We start from the raw sequence: 12,428 nt of genomic DNA, 5'->3' as shown, positions 1-12,428 counted from the left end.
CCTGGGCACTATGGGACAATTTAGCACAGCCAACCCACCCTAACCCACACATCCCTGGGCACGATGGGACAATTTAGCACAGCCAACCCACCCTAACCCGCAAATCCCTGGGCACGACGGGACAATTTAGCACAGCCAACCCACCCTAACCCGCACATCCCTGGGCACTATGGGACAATTTAGCACGGCCAACCCACCCTGACCCGCACATCCCTGGGCACTACGGGACAATTTAGCACGGCCAACCCACCCGAACCTGCACATCCCTGGGCACTATTGGACAATTTAGCACGGCCAATCCACCCTAACCCGCACATCCCTGTGCACTATGGGACAATTTAGCACGGCCGATCCACCCTAACCCACACATCCCTGGACACTATGGGTCAATTTAGCACGGCCGATCCACCCTAACCCACACATCCCTGGGCACTATGGGATAATTTAGCACGGCCGATCCACCCTAACCCACACATCCCTGGACACTACGGTACAATTTAGCACGGCCAATCCACCCTAACCCGCACATCCCTGTGCACTGTGGGACAATTTAGCACGGCCAATCCACCCTAACCCGCACATCCCTGGGCACTATGGGACAATTTAGCACAGCCAACCCATCCTAACCCGCACATCCCTGGGCACTCCGGGACAATTTAGCACGGCCAACCCACCCGAACCTGCACATCCCTGGGCACTATGGGACAATTTAGCATGGCCAACCCACCCTAACCCGCACATCCCTGGGCACTACGGGACAATTTAGCACGGCCAATCCACACTAACCCGCACATCCCTGGGCACTACGGGACAATTTAGCACGGCCAATCCACCCTAACCCGCACATCCCTGGGCACTACGGGACAATTTAGCACGGCCAACCCACCCTAACCCGCACATCCCTGGGCACTACGGGACAATTTAGCACGGCCAATCCACCCTAACCCGCATATCCCTGGGCACTATGGGACAATTTAGCATGGCCAATTCCACCCTAACCCGCACATCCCTGGGCACTACGGGACAATTTAGCACGGCCAATCCACCCTAACCCACACATCCCTGGGCACTAGGGGACAATTTAGCACGGCCAATTCCACCCTAACCCACACATCCGTTGGCACTATGGGACAATTTAGCACGGCCGATCCACCCTCACCCACACATCCCTGGGCACTATGGGACAAGTTAGCATGGCTGATCCACCCTAACCCACACATCCCTGGACACTATGGGACAATTTAGCATGGCCAACCCACCCTAACCCGCACACCCCTGGGCACTATGGGACAATTTAGCACGGCCGATCCACCCTAACCCACACATCCCTGGACACTATGGGTCAAATTAGCACGGCCGATTCTCCCTAACCCACACATCCCTGGGCACTATGGGACAATTTAGCACGGCTGATCCACCCTAACCCACACATCCCTGGACACTACGGTACAATTTAGCACGGCCAATCCACCCTAACCCGCACATTCCTGGGCACTATGGGACAATTTAGCACGGCCAATCCATCCTAACCCGCACATCCCTGGGCACTATGGGACAATTTAGCACAGCCAACCCACCCTAACCCACACATCCCTGGGCACGATGGGACAATTTAGCACAGCCAACCCACCCTAACCCGCAAATCCCTGGGCACGACGGGACAATTTAGCACAGCCAACCCACCCTAACCCGCACATCCCTGGGCACTATGGGACAATTTAGCACGGCCAACCCACCCTGACCCGCACATCCCTGGGCACTACGGGACAATTTAGCACGGCCAACCCACCCGAACCTGCACATCCCTGGGCACTATTGGACAATTTAGCACGGCCAATCCACCCTAACCCGCACATCCCTGTGCACTATGGGACAATTTAGCACGGCCGATCCAGCCTAACCCACACATCCCTGGACACTATGGGTCAATTTAGCACGGCCGATCCACCCTAACCCACACATCCCTGGGCACTATGGGATAATTTAGCACGGCCGATCCACCCTAACCCACACATCCCTGGACACTACGGTACAATTTAGCACGGCCAATCCACCCTAACCCGCACATCCCTGGGCACTATGGGACAATTTAGCACGGCCAATCCACCCTAACCTGCACATCCCTGGGCACTATGGGACAATTTAGCACGGCCAATCCACCCTAACCCGCACATCCCTGGGCACTGTGGGACAATTTAGCACGGCCAATCCACCCTAACCCGCACATCCCTGGGCACTATGGGACAATTTAGCACAGCCAACCCATCCTAACCCGCACATCCCTGGGCACTCCGGGACAATTTAGCACGGCCAACCCACCCGAACCTGCACATCCCTGGGCACTATGGGACAATTTAGCATGGCCAACCCACCCTAACCCGCACATCCCTGGGCGCTATGGGACAATTTAGCACGGCTAATCCACCCTAACCTGCACATCCCTGGGCACGACGGGACAATTTAGCACGGCCAATCCACCCTAACCCGCACATCCCTGGGCACGACGGGTCAATTTAGCACGGCCAATCCACCCTAACCCGCACATCCCTGGGCACTACGGGACAATTTAGCACGGCCAATCCACCCTAACCCGCACATCCCTGGGCACTACGGGACAATTTAGCACGGCCAACCCACCCTAACCCGCACATCCCTGGGCACTACGGGACAATTTAGCACGGCCACCCCACCCTCACCCGCACATCCCTGGGCACTACGGGACAATTTAGCACGGCCAACCCAACCTAACATGCACATCCCTGGGCACTACGGGACAATTTAGCACGGCCAATCCACCCTAACCCGCATATCCCTGGGCACTATGGGACAATTTAGCACGGCCAACCCACCCTAACCCGCACATCCCTGGACACTCCGGGACAATTTAGCACGGCCAACCCACCCGAACCTGCACATCCCTGGGCACTATGGGACAATTTAGCATGGCCAACCCACCCTAACCCGCACATCCCTGGGCGCGATGGGACAATTTAGCACGGCCAATCCACCCTAACCTGCACATCCCTGGGCACTACGGGACAATTTAGCACGGCCAACCCACCCTAACCCACACATCCCTGGGCACTACGGGACAATTTAGCACGGCCAATCCACCCTAACCCGCACATCCTTGGGCACGACGGGACAATTTAGCACGGCCAATCCACCCTAACCCGCACATCCCTGGGCACTACGGGACAATTTAGCACGGCCAATCCACCCTAACCCGCACATCCCTGTGCACTACGGGACAATTTAGCACGGCCACCCCACCCTCACCCGCACATCCCTGGGCACTACGGGACAATTTAGCACGGCCAACCCAACCTAACACGCACATCCCTGGGCACTACGGGACAATTTAGCACGGCCAATCCACCCTAACCCGCACATCCCTGGGCACTATGGGACAATTTAGCACGGCCAACCCACCCTAACCCGCACATCCCTGGACACTATGGGACAATTTAGCACGGCCACCCCACCCTAACCCGCTCATCCCTGGGCACTATGGGACAATTTAGCACGGCCAACCCACCCTAACCTGCACATCCCTGGGCACTATGGGACAATTTAGCACGGCCAATCCACCCTAACCCGCACATCCCTGGGCACTATGGGACAATTTAGCACGGCCAATCCACCCTAACCCGCACATCCCTGGGCACGACGGGACAATTTAGCACAGCCAACCCACCCTAACCCGCACATCCCTGGGCACTATGGGACAATTTAGCACGGCCAACCCACCCTGACCCGCACATCCCTGGGCACTACGGGACAATTTAGCACGGCCAACCCACCCGAACCTGCACATCCCTGGGCACTATTGGACAATTTAGCACGGCCGATCCACCCTAACCCACACATCCCTGGACACTACGGTACAATTTAGCACGGCCAACCCACCCTAACCCGCACATCCCTGGGCACTACGGAACAATTTAGCACGGCCAACCCACCCTAACCCGCACATCCCTGGGCACTACGGGACAATTTAGCACGGCCAACCCACCCTAACCCGCACATCCCTGGGCACTACGGGACAATTTAGCACGGCCAATCCACCCTAACCCGCACATCCCTGGGCACTACGGGACAATTTAGCACGGCCAATCCACCCTAACCCGCACATCCCTGGGCACTACGGGACAATTTAGCACGGCCAACCCACCCTAACCCGCACATCCCTGGGCACTACGGGACAATTTAGCACGGCCAATCCACCCTAACCCGCATATCCCTGGGCACTATGGGACAATTTAGCATGGCCAATTCCACCCTAACCCGCACATCCCTGGGCACTACGGGACAATTTAGCACGGCCAATCCACCCTAACCCACACATCCCTGGGCACTACGGGACAATTTAGCACGGCCAATTCCACCCTAACCCACACATCCGTTGGCACTATGGGACAATTTAGCACGGCCGATCCACCCTCACCCACACATCCCTGGGCACTATGGGACAAGTTAGCATGGCTGATCCACCCTAACCCACACATCCCTGGACACTATGGGACAATTTAGCATGGCCAACCCACCCTAACCCGCACACCCCTGGGCACTATGGGACAATTTAGCACGGCCGATCCACCCTAACCCACACATCCCTGGACACTATGGGTCAAATTAGCACGGCCGATTCTCCCTAACCCACACATCCCTGGGCACTATGGGACAATTTAGCACGGCTGATCCACCCTAACCCACACATCCCTGGACACTACGGTACAATTTAGCACGGCCAATCCACCCTAACCCGCACATTCCTGGGCACTATGGGACAATTTAGCACGGCCAATCCATCCTAACCCGCACATCCCTGGGCACTATGGGACAATTTAGCACAGCCAACCCACCCTAACCCACACATCCCTGGGCACGATGGGACAATTTAGCACAGCCAACCCACCCTAACCCGCAAATCCCTGGGCACGACGGGACAATTTAGCACAGCCAACCCACCCTAACCCGCACATCCCTGGGCACTATGGGACAATTTAGCACGGCCAACCCACCCTGACCCGCACATCCCTGGGCACTACGGGACAATTTAGCACGGCCAACCCACCCGAACCTGCACATCCCTGGGCACTATTGGACAATTTAGCACGGCCAATCCACCCTAACCCGCACATCCCTGTGCACTATGGGACAATTTAGCACGGCCGATCCAGCCTAACCCACACATCCCTGGACACTATGGGTCAATTTAGCACGGCCGATCCACCCTAACCCACACATCCCTGGGCACTATGGGATAATTTAGCACGGCCGATCCACCCTAACCCACACATCCCTGGACACTACGGTACAATTTAGCACGGCCAATCCACCCTAACCCGCACATCCCTGTGCACTGTGGGACAATTTAGCACGGCCAATCCACCCTAACCCGCACATCCCTGGGCACTATGGGACAATTTAGCACAGCCAACCCATCCTAACCCGCACATCCCTGGGCACTCCGGGACAATTTAGCACGGCCAACCCACCCGAACCTGCACATCCCTGGGCACTATGGGACAATTTAGCATGGCCAACCCACCCTAACCCGCACATCCCTGGGCGCTATGGGACAATTTAGCACGGCTAATCCACCCTAACCTGCACATCCCTGGGCACGACGGGACAATTTAGCACGGCCAATCCACCCTAACCCGCACATCCCTGGGCACTACGGGACAATTTAGCACGGCCAATCCACCCTAACCCGCACATCCCTGGGCACTACGGGACAATTTAGCACGGCCAATCCACCCAACCCGCACATCCCTGGGCACTACGGGACAATTTAGCACGGCCAACCCACCCTAACCCGCACATCCCTGGGCACTACGGGACAATTTAGCACGGCCACCCCACCCTCACCCGCACATCCCTGGGCACTACGGGACAATTTAGCACGGCCAACCCAACCTAACATGCACATCCCTGGGCACTACGGGACAATTTAGCACGGCCAATCCACCCTAACCCGCATATCCCTGGGCACTATGGGACAATTTAGCACGGCCAACCCACCCTAACCCGCACATCCCTGGACACTCCGGGACAATTTAGCACGGCCAACCCACCCGAACCTGCACATCCCTGGGCACTATGGGACAATTTAGCATGGCCAACCCACCCTAACCCGCACATCCCTGGGCGCTATGGGACAATTTAGCACGGCCAATCCACCCTAACCTGCACATCCCTGGGCACTAAGGGACAATTTAGCACGGCCAACCCACCCTAACCCACACATCCCTGGGCACTACGGGACAATTTAGCACGGCCAATCCACCCTAACCCGCACATCCTTGGGCACGACGGGACAATTTAGCACGGCCAATCCACCCTAACCCGCACATCCCTGTGCACTACGGGACAATTTAGCACGGCCAATCCACCCTAACCCGCACATCCCTGGGCACTACGGGACAATTTAGCACGGCCAACCCACCCTAACCCGCACATCCCTGTGCACTACGGGACAATTTAGCACGGCCACCGGACCCTCACCCGCACATCCCTGGGCACTACGGGACAATTTAGCACGGCCAATCCACCCTAACCCGCACATCCCTGGGCACTATGGGACAATTTAGCACAGCCAACCCATCCTAACCCGCACATCCCTGGGCACTCCGGGACAATTTAGCACGGCCAACCCACCCGAACCTGCACATCCCTGGGCACTATGGGACAATTTAGCATGGCCAACCCACCCTAACCCGCACATCCCTGGGCGCTATGGGACAATTTAGCACGGCTAATCCACCCTAACCTGCACATCCCTGGGCACGACGGGACAATTTAGCACGGCCAATCCACCCTAACCCGCACATCCCTGGGCACGACGGGACAATTTAGCACGGCCAATCCACCCTAACCCGCACATCCCTGGGCACTACGGGACAATTTAGCACGGCCAATCCACCCTAACCCGCACATCCCTGGGCACTACGGGACAATTTAGCACGGCCAACCCACCCTAACCCGCACATCCCTGGGCACTACGGGACAATTTAGCACGGCCACCCCACCCTCACCCGCACATCCCTGGGCACTACGGGACAATTTAGCACGGCCAACCCAACCTAACATGCACATCCCTGGGCACTACGGGACAATTTAGCACGGCCAATCCACCCTAACCCGCATATCCCTGGGCACTATGGGACAATTTAGCACGGCCAACCCACCCTAACCCGCACATCCCTGCACACTCCGGGACAATTTAGCACGGCCAACCCACCCGAACCTGCACATCCCTGGGCACTATGGGACAATTTAGCATGGCCAACCCACCCTAACCCGCACATCCCTGGGCGCTATGGGACAATTTAGCACGGCCAATCCACCCTAACCCGCACATCCCTGGGCACTACGGGACAATTTAGCACGGCCAATCCACCCTAACCCGCATATCCCTGGGCACTATGGGACAATTTAGCATGGCCAATTCCACCCTAACCCGCACATCCCTGGGCACTACGGGACAATTTAGCACGGCCAATCCACCCTAACCCACACATCCCTGGGCACTACGGGACAATTTAGCACGGCCAATTCCACCCTAACCCACACATCCGTTGGCACTATGGGACAATTTAGCACGGCCGATCCACCCTCACCCACACATCCCTGGGCACTATGGGACAAGTTAGCATGGCTGATCCACCCTAACCCACACATCCCTGGACACTATGGGACAATTTAGCATGGCCAACCCACCCTAACCCGCACACCCCTGGGCACTATGGGACAATTTAGCACGGCCGATCCACCCTAACCCACACATCCCTGGACACTATGGGTCAAATTAGCACGGCCGATTCTCCCTAACCCACACATCCCTGGGCACTATGGGACAATTTAGCACGGCTGATCCACCCTAACCCACACATCCCTGGACACTACGGTACAATTTAGCACGGCCAATCCACCCTAACCCGCACATTCCTGGGCACTATGGGACAATTTAGCACGGCCAATCCATCCTAACCCGCACATCCCTGGGCACTATGGGACAATTTAGCACAGCCAACCCACCCTAACCCACACATCCCTGGGCACGATGGGACAATTTAGCACAGCCAACCCACCCTAACCCGCAAATCCCTGGGCACGACGGGACAATTTAGCACAGCCAACCCACCCTAACCCGCACATCCCTGGGCACTATGGGACAATTTAGCACGGCCAACCCACCCTGACCCGCACATCCCTGGGCACTACGGGACAATTTAGCACGGCCAACCCACCCGAACCTGCACATCCCTGGGCACTATTGGACAATTTAGCACGGCCAATCCACCCTAACCCGCACATCCCTGTGCACTATGGGACAATTTAGCACGGCCGATCCAGCCTAACCCACACATCCCTGGACACTATGGGTCAATTTAGCACGGCCGATCCACCCTAACCCACACATCCCTGGGCACTATGGGATAATTTAGCACGGCCGATCCACCCTAACCCACACATCCCTGGACACTACGGTACAATTTAGCACGGCCAATCCACCCTAACCCGCACATCCCTGTGCACTGTGGGACAATTTAGCACGGCCAATCCACCCTAACCCGCACATCCCTGGGCACTATGGGACAATTTAGCACAGCCAACCCATCCTAACCCGCACATCCCTGGGCACTCCGGGACAATTTAGCACGGCCAACCCACCCGAACCTGCACATCCCTGGGCACTATGGGACAATTTAGCATGGCCAACCCGCCCTAACCCGCACATCCCTGGGCGCTATGGGACAATTTAGCACGGCTAATCCACCCTAACCTGCACATCCCTGGGCACGACGGGACAATTTAGCACGGCCAATCCACCCTAACCCGCACATCCCTGGGCACGACGGGACAATTTAGCACGGCCAATCCACCCTAACCCGCACATCCCTGGGCACTACGGGACAATTTAGCACGGCCAATCCACCCTAACCCGCACATCCCTGGGCACTACGGGACAATTTAGCACGGCCAACCCACCCTAACCCGCACATCCCTGGGCACTACGGGACAATTTAGCACGGCCACCCCACCCTCACCCGCACATCCCTGGGCAATACGGGACAATTTAGCACGGCCAACCCAACCTAACATGCACATCCCTGGGCACTACGGGACAATTTAGCACGGCCAATCCACCCTAACCCGCATATCCCTGGGCACTATGGGACAATTTAGCACGGCCAACCCACCCTAACCCGCACATCCCTGGACACTCCGGGACAATTTAGCACGGCCAACCCACCCGAACCTGCACATCCCTGGGCACTATGGGACAATTTAGCATGGCCAACCCACCCTAACCCGCACATCCCTGGGCGCTATGGGACAATTTAGCACGGCCAATCCACCCTAACCTGCACATCCCTGGGCACTACGGGACAATATAGCACGGCCAACCCACCCTAACCCACACATCCCTGGGCACTACGGGACAATTTAGCACGGCCAATCCACCCTAACCCGCACATCCTTGGGCACGACGGGACAATTTAGCACGGCCAATCCACCCTAACCCGCACATCCCTGGGCACTACGGGACAATTTAGCACGGCCAATCCACCCTAACCCGCACATCCCTGGGCACTACGGGACAATTTAGCACGGCCAACCCACCCTAACCCGCACATCCCTGTGCACTACGGGACAATTTAGCACGGCCACCCCACCCTCACCCGCACATCCCTGGGCACTACGGGACAATTTAGCACGGCCAACCCAACCTAACACGCACATCCCTGGGCACTACGGGACAATTTAGCACGGCCAATCCACCCTGACCCGCACATCCCTGGGCACTATGGGACAATTTAGCACGGCCAACCCACCCTAACCCGCACATCCCTGGACACTATGGGACAATTTAGCACGGCCACCCCACCCTAACCCGCTCATCCCTGGGCACTATGGGACAATTTAGCACGGCCAACCCACCCTAACCTGCACATCCCTGGGCACTATGGGACAATTTAGCACGGCCAATCCACCCTAACCCGCACATCCCTGGGCACTATGGGACAATTTAGCACGGCCAATCCACCCTAACCCGCACATCCCTGGGCACGACGGGACAATTTAGCACAGCCAACCCACCCTAACCCGCACATCCCTGGGCACTATGGGACAATTTAGCACGGCCAACCCACCCTGACCCGCACATCCCTGGGCACTACGGGACAATTTAGCACGGCCAACCCACCCGAACCTGCACATCCCTGGGCACTATTGGACAATTTAGCACGGCCGATCCACCCTAACCCACACATCCCTGGACACTACGGTACAATTTAGCACGGCCAACCCACCCTAACCCGCACATCCCTGGGCACTACGGAACAATTTAGCACGGCCAACCCACCCTAACCCGCACATCCCTGGGCACTACGGGACAATTTAGCACGGCCAACCCACCCTAACCCGCACATCCCTGGGCACTACGGGACAATTTAGCACGGCCAATCCACCCTAACCCGCACATCCCTGGGCACTACGGGACAATTTAGCACGGCCAATCCACCCTAACCCGCACATCCCTGGGCACTACGGGACAATTTAGCACGGCCAACCCACCCTAACCCGCACATCCCTGGGCACTACGGGACAATTTAGCACGGCCAATCCACCCTAACCCGCATATCCCTGGGCACTATGGGACAATTTAGCATGGCCAATTCCACCCTAACCCGCACATCCCTGGGCACTACGGGACAATTTAGCACGGCCAATCCACCCTAACCCACACATCCCTGGGCACTACGGGACAATTTAGCACGGCCAATTCCACCCTAACCCACACATCCGTTGGCACTATGGGACAATTTAGCACGGCCGATCCACCCTCACCCACACATCCCTGGGCACTATGGGACAAGTTAGCATGGCTGATCCACCCTAACCCACACATCCCTGGACACTATGGGACAATTTAGCATGGCCAACCCACCCTAACCCGCACACCCCTGGGCACTATGGGACAATTTAGCACGGCCGATCCACCCTAACCCACACATCCCTGGACACTATGGGTCAAATTAGCACGGCCGATTCTCCCTAACCCACACATCCCTGGGCACTATGGGACAATTTAGCACGGCTGATCCACCCTAACCTACACATCCCTGGACACTACGGTACAATTTAGCACGGCCAATCCACCCTAACCCGCACATTCCTGGGCACTATGGGACAATTTAGCACGGCCAATCCATCCTAACCCGCACATCCCTGGGCACTATGGGACAATTTAGCACAGCCAACCCACCCTAACCCACACATCCCTGGGCACGATGGGACAATTTAGCACAGCCAACCCACCCTAACCCGCAAATCCCTGGGCACGACGGGACAATTTAGCACAGCCAACCCACCCTAACCCGCACATCCCTGGGCACTATGGGACAATTTAGCACGGCCAACCCATCCTGACCCGCACATCCCTGGGCACTACGGGACAATTTAGCACGGCCAACCCACCCGAACCTGCACATCCCTGGGCACTATTGGACAATTTAGCACGGCCAATCCACCCTAACCCGCACATCCCTGTGCACTATGGGACAATTTAGCACGGCCGATCCACCCTAACCCACACATCCCTGGACACTATGGGTCAATTTAGCACGGCCGATCCACCCTAACCCACACATCCCTGGGCACTATGGGATAATTTAGCACGGCCGATCCACCCTAACCCACACATCCCTGGACACTACGGTACAATTTAGCACGGCCAATCCACCCTAACCCGCACATCCCTGTGCACTGTGGGACAATTTAGCACGGCCAATCCACCCTAACCCGCACATCCCTGGGCACTATGGGACAATTTAGCACAGCCAACCCATCCTAACCCGCACATCCCTGGGCACTCCGGGACAATTTAGCACGGCCAATCCACCCTAACCCACACATCCCTGGGCACGATGGGACAATTTAGCACAGCCAACCCACCCTAACCCGCAAATCCCTGGGCACGACGGGACAATTTAGCACAGCCAACCCACCCTAACCCGCACATCCCTGGGCACTATGGGACAATTTAGCACGGCCAACCCATCCTGACCCGCACATCCCTGGGCACTACGGGACAATTTAGCACGGCCAACCCACCCGAACCTGCACATCCCTGGGCACTATTGGACAATTTAGCACGGCCAATCCACCCTAACCCGCACATCCCTGTGCACTATGGGACAATTTAGCACGGCCGATCCACCCTAACCCACACATCCCTGGACACTATGGGTCAATTTAGCACGGCCGATCCACCCTAACCCACACATCCCTGGGCACTATGGGATAATTTAGCACGGCCGATCCACCCTAACCCACACATCCCTGGACACTACGGTACAATTTAGCACGGCCAATCCACCCTAACCCGCACATCCCTGTGCACTGTGGGACAA

This window comes from Stegostoma tigrinum, chromosome 45 (assembly GCF_030684315.1).
Source record: "Stegostoma tigrinum isolate sSteTig4 chromosome 45, sSteTig4.hap1, whole genome shotgun sequence".
Taxonomy (NCBI): domain Eukaryota; kingdom Metazoa; phylum Chordata; class Chondrichthyes; order Orectolobiformes; family Stegostomatidae; genus Stegostoma; species Stegostoma tigrinum.
Note: the sequence above shows the minus strand (reverse complement) of the source record.